The 15,521-nt window shown below is 44.7% G+C and overlaps 1 protein-coding gene across 16 annotated transcripts in view; it reads left to right on the top strand.

The window, feature by feature from the left end:
* CADPS2 (calcium dependent secretion activator 2) overlaps positions 1–15,521 on the top strand; it is a 914,362-nt gene that overhangs the window by 897,194 nt on the left and 1,647 nt on the right. The window lies entirely within an intron of this gene.

Raw genomic sequence — 15,521 nt, 5'->3', positions numbered from 1 at the left:
CAGTGACATCATTTTAGAAACTAGACCCCTCAAGGAATTGATATAGATGTTTGGTGAGCACCTTGAGCTGTGAAAATAAAAATAAATAATACATTTTTACCACAAAATTGTTCTTTCAACCAGATATATTTTTTTTTTGTACAAGAGTAACAGGAAAAAAGTCAGCGTAAAATTTATTGTGCAATTTCTCCTGAGTATGCCAATACCGCATACAGTTAGGTCCAGAAATATTTGGACAGTGACACAAGTTTTGTTATTTTAGCTGTTTACAAAAACATGTTCAGAAATACAATTATATATATAATATGGGCTGAAAGTGCACACTCCCAGCTGCAATATGAGAGTTTTCACATCCAAATCGGAGAAAGGGTTTAGGAATCATAGCTCTGTAATGCATAGCCTCCTCTTTTTCAAGGGACCAAAAGTAATTGGACAAGGGACTCTAAGGGCTGCAATTAACTCTGAAGGCGTCTCCCTCGTTAACCTGTAATCAATGAAGTAGTTAAAAGGTCTGGGGTTGATTACAGGTGTGTGGTTTTGCATTTGGAAGCTGTTGCTGTGACCAGACAACATGCGGTCTAAGGAACTCTCAATTGAGCTGAAGCAGAACATCCTGAGGCTGAAAAAAAAGAAAAAATCCATCAGAGAGATAGCAGACATGCTTGGAGTAGCAAAATCAACAGTCGGGTACATTCTGAGAAAAAAGGAATTGACTGGTGAGTTTGGGAACTCAAAAAGGCCTGGGCGTCCACGGATGACAACAGTCGTGGATGATCGCCGCATACTTTCTTTGGTGAAGAAGAACCCGTTCACAACATCAACTGAAGTCCAGAACACTCTCAGTGAAGTAGGTGTATCTGTCTCTAAGTCAACAGTAAAGAGAAGACTCCATAAAAGTAAATACAAAGGGTTCACATCTAGATGCAAACCATTCATCAATTCCAAAAATAGACAGGCCAGAGTTAAATTTGCTGAAAAACACCTCATGAAGCCAGCTCAGTTCTGGAAAAGTATTCTATGGACAGATGAGACAAAGATCAACCTGTACCAGAATGATGGGAAGAAAAAAGTTTGGAGAAGAAAGGGAACGGCACATGATCCAAGGCACACCACATCCTCTGTAAAACATGGTGGAGGCAACGTGATGGCATGGGCATGCATGGCTTACAATGGCACTGGGTCACTTGTGTATATTGATGACATAACAGCAGACAAGAGTAGCCGGATGAATTCTGAAGTGTACCGGGATATACATTTAGCCCAGATTCAGCCAAATGCCGCAAAGTTGATCGGACGGCGCTTCATAGTACAGATGGACAATGACCCCAAGCATACAGCCAAAGCTACCCAGGAGTTCATGAGTGCAAAAAAGTGGAACATTCTGCAATGGCCAAGTCAATCACCAGATCTTAACCCAATTGAGCATGCATTTCACTTGCTCAAATCCAGACGTAAGACGGAAAGACCCACAAACAAGCAAGACCTGAAGGCTGCGGCTGTAAAGGCCTGGCAAAGCATTAAGAAGGAGGAAACCCAGCGTTTGGTGATGTCCATGGGTTCCAGACTTAAGGCAGTGATTGCCTCCAAAGGATTCGCAACAAAATATTGAAAATAAAAATATTTTGTTTGGGTTTGGTTTATTTGTCCAATTACTTTTGACCTCCTAAAATGTGGAGTGTTTGTAAAGAAATGTGTACAATTCCTACAATTTCTATCAGATATTTTTGTTCAAACCTTCAAATTAAACGTTACAATCTACACTTGAATTCTGTTGTAGAGGTTTCATTTCAAATCCAATGTGGTGGCATGCAGAGCCCAACTCGCGAAAATTGTGTCACTGTCCAAATATTTCTGGACCTAACTGTGTGTGGTGGAAATCAACTGTTTGGGCGAACGGCAGGGCTCGGAAGGGAAGGAGTGCCATTTGACTGCAAAATTGGCTGTAATCATTAGCGGACGCTATGTTGCATTTGGAGACCCCCTGAGGTGCCTAAACAGTGGAGCTCCCCCACAAGTGACCCCATTCTGGAAAAAAGACACCTCAAGGATTTTATCTAGGGTATGCTGAGCATTTTGAATCCACGAGTACTTCACAGAATTTGATAACTTTAGATCGCCATATTGAAAATTTTCATTTTTATTTTACAAAAATGTTGCTTTAGCGCCACATTTTTCACTTTTTCAAGAGACAACACGTAAAAGTAGACCACACAGTTTATCCAGTTTCTTATGAGCGCAGGGGTACCCCACATGTGGTCAAAAAATCTGTTTGGATAAATGGGAGGGCTTGGAATGTAAGGAGCACTATTTGAATTTTGAAAAACTGGAAATAAATTGCGGGCACCATATCGCATTTGTAGGGCCCCTAGAGGTACCTACACAGCAGAAACCCCTCAAGGATTTTATTCAGGAGTATAGTGAGCATTTTGAATCCACAGGTGTTCACAAAAATGTTGCTGTACCAGCAAATTTCTCACTTTTAGGCGATGTGAGTGTTGTCCACGAGAGAGCACAGCTGCCCATGCCCACGATCTAGGTTCAGGCTGCTGTGGACTTTAGTTCTATTCTCTCCGCAGAGAACACTCTCGTCTCCATAGCATAAATTTACATGCTGCGGCTCAGGAAGCCACACCGCAGGTCAGTTTATGCTGCAGAGAAAAGAAGCACAATGGGGCATGAGATTTCCAAAAATCCTTCCACTGTGATTGTACTGCACAATAGAGATGAGCGATGTTTGAAGCGAACCATTCGCCAATTTCAAATTCGAGTTGTTTTAGGCGATGTTCGAGTCGTTCGACGAACTCGAATTATTTGCTTCACATTCGACCGTTCGAGTTACCATTCGATAACGGTTCGATCACCAAAAGGGTGGCTTTTCACAGTAAGGCTATGTGCGTACGTTGTGTATTTGCATGCGTCCTGCGTCCCCAGCACAATCTCTCTCTCTTTCCTACTCGCCGATCAGCTGCACGGCTGTCACAAAGCTCTGGCGGCTTTTCCTCTTTTGAAAATCGCTACACTCATTATTCAATCTGTCCCGGACAAATAGTTTAGAAGTACAATCGTGAAAAACTAAAGCAAAAAACTCCTAAAAAAATACAATATTTTATTAATCCGTATTAAAAGGGAAGAAAAATCCCAACACTTGCATCAATTGAAGATAAAAATAGATATCCAAGAGTACAAGGGAGGGGCCTGACCCTTATATCGCCCTCGAGTCACCCCTTCCTTGACGCAGAGGTTGGCACCCTAAAAGCCTGCGCATTTGGCGCCCCCGCTCAACGAAGACTATAGGGGGTTTTCCACGCTACGATATCGCTAATGCTGAGTCGTTGGGGTCACGGAATTTGTGACGCACATCCGGCCGCATTAGCGATGTTGTTGCATGTGACACCGATGAGCGATTTTGCATCGTCGCAAAAACATGCAAAATCGCTCATCGGTGACATGGGGGTCCATTCTCAAATATCGTTACTGCAGCAGTAACGAAGTTGTTCCTCGTTCCTGCGACAGCACACATCGCTCCGTGTGACACCGCAGGAACGAGGAACCTCTCCTTACCTGCCTCCGGCCGCTATGCGGAAGGAAGAGGTGGGCGGGATGTTATGTCCCGCTCATCTCTGCCCCTCCGCTTCTATTGGGCGGCTGCTCAGTGACGTTGCTGTGACGCCGCACGGACCGCTCCCTTAGAAAGGAAGCGGTTCGCCGGTCACAGCGACGTCGTCGGGCAGGTAAGTATGTGTGACGGGTCTGGTCGATGTTGTGCGGCACGGGCAGCGATTTGCCCATGTCGCACAACAGATGGGGGCAGGTACCCACACTAGCGATATCGGGACCGATATCACAGTGTGTAAAGCGGCCTTATCCCTTCAGGCCCTGGAGTGACCCTAACAGATATGAAGGTGATAGTACTATAAGGAATAAATTTCCAAAAATGAACCAACAATCAGATCTCATATATAGTCTGCTGGGACACGTGGTATGAATTGCTCTTTCTCTTCGGTGCTCGGGAATGGGCGGCAGTTTGTGCGCGTGCGTGGGTTCGCGTCATCGGGGATGACTATATATCTATTTTTATCTTCAATTGATGCAAGTGTTGGGATTTTTCTTCCCTTTTAATACTGATTAATAAAATATTGTATTTTTAGGAGTTTTTTGCTTTAGTTTTTCATTATTCAATCTGGTATTCCCTGCTTCCCCTGCCCACCGGTGCACATGATTAGCTGCAGTCACACATGCCCCCACGCTAAGTGACAGCTGTCTCACTGCAACCAATCACAGCCGCCGGCGGGCAGGTCTATATCGTGCAGTAAAATAAATAAATAATTTTAAAAAAAAAACCTGCGGTTCCCCCCAATTTTGATACCAGCCAAGATAACGCCACACGGCTGAAGGCTGGTATTGTAAGGATGGGGAGCGCCACGTTATGGGGAGCCCACGACCCTAACAATATCAGCCAGCAGCCGCCCGGAATTGCTGCATCCATTAGATGCGACAGTCCCGGGACTCTACCTGGCTCATCCCGGATTGCCCTGGTGCGGTAGCAATCGGGGTAATAAGGTTAGGTTAATCATGACAGGCGTCTCCCCGAGATACCTTCCATGATTAACCTGTAAGTGAAAGTAAATAAACACACACAATGAAAAATCCTTTATTTTGGAATAATAAAAGACAAAAAAAACTCTCTTTTACCACTTAATTAATCCCCAAACACCCATCCAGGTCTGACGTAATCCACACGATGCTTTCAGCTCTGCTACATGAAGCTGACAGGGAGCACCATATAACACGAGCGCTCTGTGTCAGCTCACCGCAGCAACTGAAGTGAGCTGCGCTGTCACCGGAGACTTCACTCAGGTAGTGCCTGCGTGTGTGTGGGGATGATGATGGGTGCTATCTCTCTCTCTCTCTCCTTCTCTCTACTTCTTTCTCACCTTCTCTCTTTCTCTCCCTCCTTCTCTCCTTCTCTCCCTCCTTCTCTCCTTCTCTCTCTCCCTCTCTCCTTCTCTCTCTCTCTCGCCTTCTCTCTCACCTTCTCTCTCCTTCTCTTTCTCCTTCTCTCTCTCTCCTTCTCCTTCTCTCTCAACTTCTCCTTCTCACTCTCCTTCTCGCTCTCCTCTCTCTCTCCTTATCTATCCTCTCTCCTTCTCTCTCTCCTCTCTCTCCTTATCCTTCTCGCTCTCCTTCTCGCTCTCCTCTCTCTCTCTCCTTATCTATCCTCTCTCCTTCTCTCTCTCCTCTCTCTCTCTCCTTCTCTCTCTCCTTCTCTCTCTCCTCTCTGTCCTTCTCTCTCTCCTCTCTCCCCTCTCCACTCTCTCCTCTCTCGCTCCTTCTCTCTCTCCTCTCTCCTCTCCCTCTCTCTCCTCTCTCTCTCCCTTTCTCTCTCCTTCTCTCTCTCCTTCTCTCTCTCCTCTCTCTCCTTCTCTCTCCTTCTCTTCTCCCCCTCTCTCTCCTTCTCTCTCTCCTTCTCTCTCCCCTTCTCTCTCCTTCTCTCTCTCCTCTCTCTCCTTCTCTCTCTCCTTCTCTCTCTCCTCTCTTTCTCTCTTCTTCTCCTTCTCTCTTCTTCTCCTTCTCTCTCTCCTTCTCGCTCTCCTTCTCTCTCCTTCTCTGTCTCCTCTCTCTCCTTCTCTCCTCTCTCTCCTTCTCTCTTCTTCTCCTTCTCTCTCCTTCTCTCTCTTCTCCTTCTCTCTCCTTCTCTCTTCTTCTCGCTCTCCTTCTCTCTCTTCTCCTTTTCTCTCTTCTCCTTCTCTCTCTCCCTCTCTCCCTCCTTCTCTCTCTCTCCTTCTCTCTTCTTCTTTCTTCTTCTCTCTTCTTCTCTCTTCTCTCTCTCTCCTTCTCTCTCTCTCCTTCTCTCTCTCTCTCCTCTCTTTCTCCTTCTCTCCTCTCTCTCCTTCTCTCCTCTCTCTCCTTCTCTCCTCTCTCTTCTTCTCTCCTCTCTCTCCTTCTCTTCTCTCTCATTCTCTTCTCTCTCTCATTCTCTCCTCTCTCCTTCTCTCCTCTCTCTCCTTCTCTCCTCTCTCCCCTTCTCTCTCTCCCCTTCTCTCTCTCCTCTCTCTCCTTCCCTCCCTCCTCTCTCTCACTCCCTCTGTCTCTCCTTCCCTCTCTCTGCCTCTCTCTCCCCCTCTCTCCTTCTCTCACTCTCTCCTTCTCTCTCTTCTTCTCTCCCTCCTGCAGCACCTGGCGATGATCAGCTGATGCGGTCACCTGACAGCATCAGCTGACACTATAAGTTCAGCGATGAGGCCGGCTTTTACCGATTATGCAATCAGCTGATGAGTCATGTGATTCAGGCCCTTGAACCTGACACATCATCTGATCGCTTTGCCTTCCAGCAAACCAATCAGATCCTATTGGATCCGGATTGGACAGCGCAGGACCCTTGACCCAGGATTTCTGCGGAGGGCGTTCTTTATTTCAATAAAGATGGAGTAACTAATTGTGTTGTGTTTTATTTCTAATAAAAATATTTTTCTGTGTGTTGTTTTTTATTATTTAATTAATTGATCTAATATTGGTGTGACACCATGAACTTCGGGCTTAGGGCCAGTTGATAATATACAGCTAGCCCTAACCCCATTATTACCCAGCGAGCCACCCGTCACCAGGGCAGCTGGAAGAGTTGGATACAGTGCCAGAAGATGGCGCTTCTATGAAAGCGCCATTTTTTGGGGCGGCTGCGGACTTCAATTTGCAGCGGGCGTGCCCAGAAAGCTTGGGCACCCTGCGCTGCGGATTCCAATCCCCAGCTGCCTAGTTGTACCTGGCTGGACACAAAAATTGGGCGAAGCCCACGTCATTTTTTTTTTCTTTTTTTTTAATTATTTCATGAAATTCGTGAAATAATGAAAAAAAAAAAGGGCTTCCCTATATTTTTGGTTCCCAGCCGAGTACAAATAGGCAACTGGGGGGTGGGGGCAGCACGCAGCTGCCTGCTGTACCTGGATAGCATACAAAAATATGGCGAAGCCCACGTCATTTTTTGGGGGGCAAAAAACTCCTGCAAACAGTCCTGGATGGAGTATGCTAAGCCTTGTAGTTCTGAAGCTGCTGTCTGCTCTCCTGCATACTCTAGTGAATGGAGCATGCTGAGCCTTGTAGTTCTGCTCCCCCTGCCTCTCCCTCCAGCATACAGTTCTGGATGGAGCATGCTGAGCCTTGTAGTTCTGCAGCTGTCTTCTCTCCTGCATACTCTAGTGGAGAATAAAGAACAGATTGAAGAAAGAAATGACATCAGACCTTTTTTTTTTTTTGTTTTTTGTTTTGTTTTTTTTTTTTACCAAAAAACTAAAAAAAAATGACGTGGGCTTCGTCATATTTTTGTATGGTAGCCAGGTACAGCAGGAAGGTACGGCTGCCCCCAATCCCCAGCTGCCTATTTGTAACCAGCTGGGAACTAAAAATATAGGGAAGCCCTTTTTTTTTTTTAATTATTTCATGAATTTCATGAAATAATTAAAAAAAAATGACAACTAGGCAGCTGGGGATTGGAATCCGCAGCACAGGTTGGCCCGAGGTTTCTGGTCCCCTCTGCTGCGAATTGCAGTCTGCAGCCGCCCCAGAAAATGGCGCTTTATCCAACTCTTTCAGCAGCCCTAATGCCAGGTGGCTCGCTGGGTAATAAGGGGTTAAAACTAGCTTTGTTTTACTAGCTAGTATTAAGCCAGGGATTTTTAATGTCAGGCAAGTTTGACCCGGCCATTAAGAATCTCCAATAAAGGGTTAAAAAAAGACACCACACAGAGAAAAAAAATACTTTAATAGAAATAAATACACAGACACACTTGGAGACTCCATGTTTATTACTCCCTCTCACCCCTCCACGATCCTGGTCATCTGTCTTTTTTCTCCTTCAACCCATGCAGCTCTGCTACATCAGACAGCACAGGGGAGGAAGACGTTCCTCCTTTAACCCATGCAGTCTAATCACTCAATGAGTGAGCAGAGGTTATGGGTTGGTAAGCGGTGACGTCACCGCTGCCACCGTTGCATTAGTAACCTGACAGGCGGGTTACTATAACAATGGTGATCTCAGATCATGTGATTTCCGGCGTGGCTATTCACCGGCTTTTGCATCCAGTCCCTACATGTGGGCTGACTCTGTAAAGAGCGCAGACATTCAGGGACGGGGAGCCGACCATGTGCCAGAGCATCTCGCCAGTACACGGAGATGCTCAAATCGCGTACCGGAGAGATGCAATGACAGGACCTAGCATGATGTCATAAGCATGTGACCAGTCTGTAGCCAATGAGATAATACACACTTGATTAGTCACATGCTATGACATCACGGTTACCAGGAGGACGCAGCGATGATCGGAAGGAGAAGCGGCGGGAGACAGCGTGCAGGACGCGTCGCGGGACCTATAAGTATAATGGCAATGTTTATTATTAACTATGTGTATATGCATAATGTGTTTTGTATGTGTTTGTGTTTGCCTGCCATTGTTTTCAATGGGGTTCGAAGGTGTTCGTCGAACGTTCGACGAACACACCCTCAGTTCGACGAAGCGAACTTGAACACTATGGGGGTGGCTCATCTTATCTGCACAACGCAGAATTTTGGACGCAGTGAAAACACTTTGCGCCCAAAACGCTGCAAACCCGGACCGTGAGCACATAACATAAAAAGCTAGGATGGATAGATGTTAAACACAAATATAATGTCCCATTCCCTACATATTCTAATCTGGCACCCTTTAGTGACTTTCATGTGGCACTAAATAGTATTTAGCCAAAAAATAATTAATTAAAATAAATGGCGTGGGGTCCCCCCTATTTTTGATAGCCAGCTAGGGTAAAGCAGATGGCTACAGCCTGCAGACCGCAGTTGACCGCTTCATCTTAGGCTGTGTTCACATTTCCGTTGTTTATGATCACTCACAATCCACCGCTCTGATAAACAAAGCAATCCGTTTGGCGGACTCCGTTGTTTCTCATAGACTTGTATGAGCGGCGAATTGCGACTGATGCCCTTGCGTTGCATCCGCCGCCCGACTGATCAGTCATGGAACGACTGACCGTCGGGCGGCAGGAGCGCAGCATGTAAAGTTTTTTGAGCAGCGGAATGCTTATGTTTTCACTGCGCATGCTCAAATCTTGTGTTTAATCATTCAAATGAACGTCTGTCTCTCTCTCTCTCTCGGCGGCCGAAAGATCAGCTGATCGCTCTCAAAAGCCAGCGGCCGGCTATTGTGAACAATGAGCTGATCGCTCTCATTAGCCGGCCGCCGGTAGATCAGCTGAGCGCTCTCAAAAGCCGGCGGCCGCCTTATAAGAGCGATCAGCTGATCTCCCGGCCACCGGCTTTTGAGAGCGATCAGCTGATCTCCCGGTGGCCGGCTAATGAGAGCGATCAGCTGATCGTTCACAATAGCCGGCCGCCGAGCGATCAGCTGATCGTTCACAGAAGACGGCCGCTGGGTGATCAGCTGATCACTCTCAAAAGCCGGCGGACGGCTATTGTGAACGATCAGCTGATCGTTCTCTCTCGTTTTACAACAGAATCCGCTTTCTCATGACAATGAATTCCAATTCTTGCCACCCGTTGTACAACACATCAGTCACAAGCGTCAAGCAACGCATGTGACTGATGAAAAACAACGGAAATGTGCACATAGCTGGTGATCCAATTTGGAGGATACCCCAGGCTGTTTTTTTTTTTTAATTATTTATAAATAAATAATTTAAAAAAAAAAACGTGGGGTCCCCCCCAAATTGGATCACCAGCCAAGGTGAAGCTGACAGCTGGGGTCTGGTATTCTCAGGGTGGGAAGAGCCATGGTTATTGGACTCTTCCCAGCCTAAAAATAGAAGGCTGCAGCCGTATCAGAAGTGGCGTATCCATTAGATGCACCAATCCTGGTGCTTCACCCCAGCTAATGTAGCTGCCCTGGTACGGTGGCAAACTGGGTAATATATGGGATTGATACTAGCTGTGTAAAGTCACCAGGCATTAAGCCCAGCGGTTAGTGCTGTCACGGCCATCTATCAGATACCCGACATCACTAATTGTCAGTAATAAAAAAAATAGACGACAAAAAATGTTTTGGGAAAAAATACTCCCCAAAACACTCCCTCTTTCACCAATTTATTGAAAAGAAAAAAATCTGGTCCACTGTAATCCATTTTGGAGGTCCCATGACAACTCTGGGCCTCCTAGAATATGGGGGTACGCTCAGTGAACCTCCATTAGCTATGAGTGCAGACCCTCTATGTGAGGAATGTGGGTGCAATGATACTGCACCCACTCTCCCTGGGTCTACAGCAGCAATGTGAGTACAGCCAGCTCAGCGTCACTGAACACAGTAAGCTGTGCTGACAGCCGCTCTGTACATGTGGCCAGCATCTATTGGGAAGGAGGAGGGATCGCGGGGGATCAACGTTGCGCAAGATACCAAGAACACCGGGGGGGGGTAAATGGGGTGACATAGCTGGGCTTGGGGAGGAGTTTTCTGTCGCATGTGTCATGGCAGATGCGACAGAAATCAGAGGAAGAGGGTGAATATGGCCGCGCTGGTGTGCACGCCGCCATCTTGGATTATTGGGAGGGGGTTGGAGGTCGGGGGGTCACTTTGGCGACACCGAGGGACCGGAGGGAACCGGGGCAGGAGATTTATATCCTATCTGACATGTTTGATCATGGCAGGTGGGAGATAAATCATTTTTTACCAGCGTTTCATTTACTGTAACGTGATCATTGGTTTACGGTGTATACCGATGATCACGTGAGCAGGGACCAGAAAAAACTGTCCAAATAGTTATCTCCAGGGTCTCAGCTAACAAAAAATGACAGCTGCCATGAAGCCCTATATTAGTAATGGGAGGCATCTATGAGACCTCCCCCCATTACTAATCTTTTAAGTCAAAAGAACTAAAACACAAACACTGAAAAAGTCCTTTATTTGAAATAAAATACACAAATCCTCTTTCAGCCCTTTATTAACCCACTAAACACCCTTGCAGATCTGACGTAAACCATACGAAGTCCCATGATGACACCAGCTGTGCTACATACTGAAGTTGCAACGCTCGAGTACATTAGAAAACGTGACCGTCCACTGTGGCTTCAGGCAGACACTGACTGAGCCGCAGCTGTGAGCAGTGATGTCACTGAGTTTACCTGTGGTCACAGCTGGAGGTTCCCACCTGTGACTGTAAGTAAACTCGCCTCAGGTGATCTCATTGTACTCAGAGACATCACTTCAGGTGATCTCATTGAGTTTAATGAGTCGTGCATCTCCTTGCCGAAAAACGCTTTTTTTTTACCAAGAGTTGCCAATTTTTGCCCTCGAAATTCCTGCACCAAATCTGCATCTGCTCGCAGAAAAAAAAACACATCTAAACGCGATGCAGTATTGATGCATTCTTTTGCCAGAAGATGCAGATTTGGTGAAGGAATTTGGTGTATAAATTTCAGCACCAAATCTGCATCTCCTGGAAGAAATTTGCTCAAAATACCACAGTTTTGACAATGTTTCGGTGTGATTTTCCACCAGGAGATGCGGTCTTTGTACAGAAATGTCTGTCCCACTTTTCATCTTTTTTTTTCTCCCCTCTATTTTGATATCCAGCCACGGCAAAGCTCACAGGCGGTGTCTGCAGCCTGTAGGTGTTGTTTTACCTGCATTGGTTATCAAAATATGGCGGGAGCCTAAGGCGGGCTTTGCACACTACGACATCGCAGGTGCGATGTCGGTGGGGTCAAATGGAAAGTGACGCACATCCGGCATCGCCTACGACATCGCAGTGTGTAAAGCCTAGATGATACGATTAACGAGCGCAAAAGCGTCATAATCGTATCATCGGTGCAGTGTCGGCGTAATCCATAATTACGCTGACGCGACGGTCCGATGTTGTTCCTCGTTCCTGCGGCAGCACACATCGCTGTGTGTGAAGCCGCAGGAGCGAGGAACATCTCCTACCGGCGTCACCGCGGCTTCCGTAGAATAAGGAAGGAGGTGGGCGGTATGTTTACATCCCACTCATCTCCGCCCCTCCGCTCCGATTGGCCGCCTGCCGTGTGACGTCGCAGTGACGCCGCACGACCCGCCCCCTTAACAAGGAGGCGGGTCGCCGGCCAGAGCGACGGTCGCAGGGTAGGTGAGTGCATGTGAAGCTGGCGTAGCGATAATTTTCGCTACGCCAGCTATCACAACATATTGTACCTGCGACGGGGGCGGGGACTATCACGTGCGACATCGCAGCATCGGCTTGCGATGTCGCAACGTGCAAAGCCCGCCTAAGTCCTTTTATAAAATTATTTATTTATGTTACACTACTATACAGCAAACTGCAACCAATCACAAATAAAGACACATGGTGGTGAATGGGTATAGCAGTCTGCAACCAAAGACACTGGCACAGAGGGTGGGCAGGGGAAGCAGTGAATATTGATTAACCTTAATTAGCAAGCCCAGAAGCGAGGTTGACTGCAGCGTGATCCTCCAGTAAAAACGGTATGTATAACTATCCTGTTCTTACTACCATTTAACTTCTGTCTCCGGCTCCCTAGCACTTATTACGCCCATTTTACACCCCCGAAGGTCGCATCCCCATTGACTTGAATGGGGTTCATTGTTTGGGGTCAAGTTTGCCAGCCACACCCGATTTTTTTTCTTTTTCTGTGCTGGTTTGGCAGACCTGAATATCCAGGGGTTTTCTAATCAGTAATGGCAAGTTCTCCCACATCCTTTCACATATCTCTACAATGGCTTTGTCTTAATATCTCAGGCTACATATTGTTTTGCTGTATTTTTTCCTCCCCGATGAAGCTCTAAGACAGTACTTAAGCGAATCGTACGTTGCGGTGTCCCCTATTCCACTTGTGCCACCACTGACTGGAGTCCATTTTCTAATCTATGTGGGTATGCAAAGCGTTTTTCTCTTTTTAGTCATGTCTACAGGTGCATGTTTTTTAATGTGCACGTCATCATGCTTAAGTGTTTAATGCGCAATGCTTTGATTTAGGACAGTTTTGGTGACTTTTATTATTACACACTTGTTTTCTACCTTGTATGTGCACCAATTTGATCAGGTATTTTGTGTCAGTATTTCTTTGAATATAACAAACATGCACTTTATTAACGCTTACATGACCTTTATATATATTTTTACTGCATATCCATATATTTTACTCAGTGTATATCTGCTCCAGGCATGGTGTACTTTTTCTTTGTTTTTTTCCCATTTTTTCTTTGTAATTTGGCCTTTGACTTTTAATGTTTGTATAATAAAATTTATAGATTTCTATTTAAATCTTTTTGCATCATACTCCTTTTTCTCTGTTGTTCCCTATTATATTTTTTTTTTTGCAGGACCATATGGACATTTTTAATTTTCTCAAAGTCTGTATGGTTCATTTATTTATTAACTCACTATGCTGATTAAGGATTTGGTATGTCTAAAGTCAAAAGTTTATATACACTATGCATGCTTTATACCTATAAACAATATGGGACAGCCCATATGATGATGTCATGTCTTTGGAAGCTTCTGTTTATTGGCAACATCTGAGGTAATTAGAGACACACCATAGATGTATTTTAATGCACACCTGAAACACCCTGCTTCTTTGTGTTCCCATGTGTGCATCATGGGAAAGTCAAGAGAAATCAACAAAGATCTCAGGAAGAGAATTGTTGACTTGCACAAGTCTGATTCATTTTTGGATGCAATTTCCAGATACCTGAAGGTGCCTTGTTCAGCTGTACAAACAAATATATGCAAGTACAAACAGGAGGGGAATGTCAAGTCATCATACCGCTCAGGAAGGAGACTGGTTCTGAGTACCAGAGATTATCGTATTTTGGTCAGACATGTGCATATCAACTTAAGAACAAAAGCAAAAGATCTTATGAAGATGCTGGTGGAAGCTGGTAAGATTGTGTCATTATCCAAAGTGAAACAAGTACTGTATCAACATGGGCTGAAAGGCCACTCTGCCAGGAAGAAACCATTACGCCAAAAGAAACATAAAAAAGCCATATTAATCTTTGCAAATACACACATGAACAAAGACCTAATTTTTTGGGAAAGGTCCTGTGGTCTGACGAAATTAAAATTTAACTGTTTGGCCATAATGACCACCGTTACATTTGGAGGAAAAAAGTGAGAAGCTTTGAAGTCTGAAAACATCATCCCAACTGTGAAACACGGGGGTGGCAGTATCATGTTGTGGGGTTGTTTTGCTGTAGGAGGAACGGGTGCCCTTCACAAAATAGATGGCATCATGAGGAAAGAAGATTATGTAGCAAAATTGAAGCAACATCTCAAAATATCAACCAGGAATTTAAAGCTTGGGCAGAAATGGGTCTTCCAAATGGACAATAACCCGAAGCATACTGCTAAACTTGTTACTAAGTGGCTTAAGGATAACACAGTCATTGTTTTGGAGTGGCCATCACAAAGCCCTCATCTCAATCCTATTGAAAATTCATAAAGAAAAGCTGAAAAGACAGATGTGAGCAAGGCGACCTACAAACATGGCTCAGTTACACCAGTTCTGTCAGGAGGAATGGGCCCAAATTCCCACCAACTATTGTGAGAAGCTTGTGGAAGGATATCCAATATGTTTGACTCAAGTCATGCAGTTTAAGGGCAAATATACCAAATACTAATGAAATGTATGTAAACGTCTGACTTTGCAGAAAATAATAAAAATGCCTTAAAACACTCTCTCTTAATATTCCTGCATTTTGGCAAATATCAATAATTTTGTTAATCCTAATTGACCTAAAACAGGAAAGGTGTATTCTGATTTCATGAGAAAAACATGCATATGTGTCTTTTTAGATAGTGTATGTAAACTTCTAGTTTCAATTGTATACCAAGACGTGAGACATATACACCAGGATAGGGAACATATACACCAAGATGGGGAACATATATACCAGGATAGAGGACATATATACCAGATAGTGGCCCAGGATGAGAGACATTAGTACAGAATTGGTGGACATTACCCACATGAGTGTCAGCAGCAGATCCCCCATAACAATGCATCATGACCACATTTTTCGCTTCACATTTTTTTTCCCTATTTTCCTCCTCAAAATGAAAATTACTGTAAATTTGTCCCATTTTATGGCTTCTCTTAGCCAGACAAGTTAATGAATATGCAAAAATCTGTAAAATACAAAATTTAGGTGTATGCCATTGATTCACCTTTTTTGGTGTAATTCGAGCAAGACAGAACTTTAATTCTTTTACAGTTGAGTTCCTTCCATGCTTTTATTTAAACACAGTTCATTCGAGCAGCAATGCCAGTTTTTATAACCATATTTAAGGCAAGAAAGCCAGGCTGACAACAGCTATTAATCAATCACACCCTACATTTTAAAGCCAAAGTGAACTAATTTCTTACTTGGTCATATGGTCATTATATCAGGGTTGAACATTAATTCATACGATGAGAGTAAGCAAAGGGAGACTATCAAAAAATTATCTATTGTTTAAATCGCATTTTTGTGTTAAATGTATTTTTTTTTAATTTTGGCAAGGTTTCCTTTTTTATATATCACAAT

The sequence above is a fragment of the Anomaloglossus baeobatrachus genome, chromosome 4, assembly GCF_048569485.1.
Source record: "Anomaloglossus baeobatrachus isolate aAnoBae1 chromosome 4, aAnoBae1.hap1, whole genome shotgun sequence".
In the NCBI taxonomy this organism is placed as follows: Eukaryota; Metazoa; Chordata; class Amphibia; order Anura; family Aromobatidae; genus Anomaloglossus; species Anomaloglossus baeobatrachus.
This window is presented reverse-complemented; position numbering and strand designations above follow the sequence as displayed.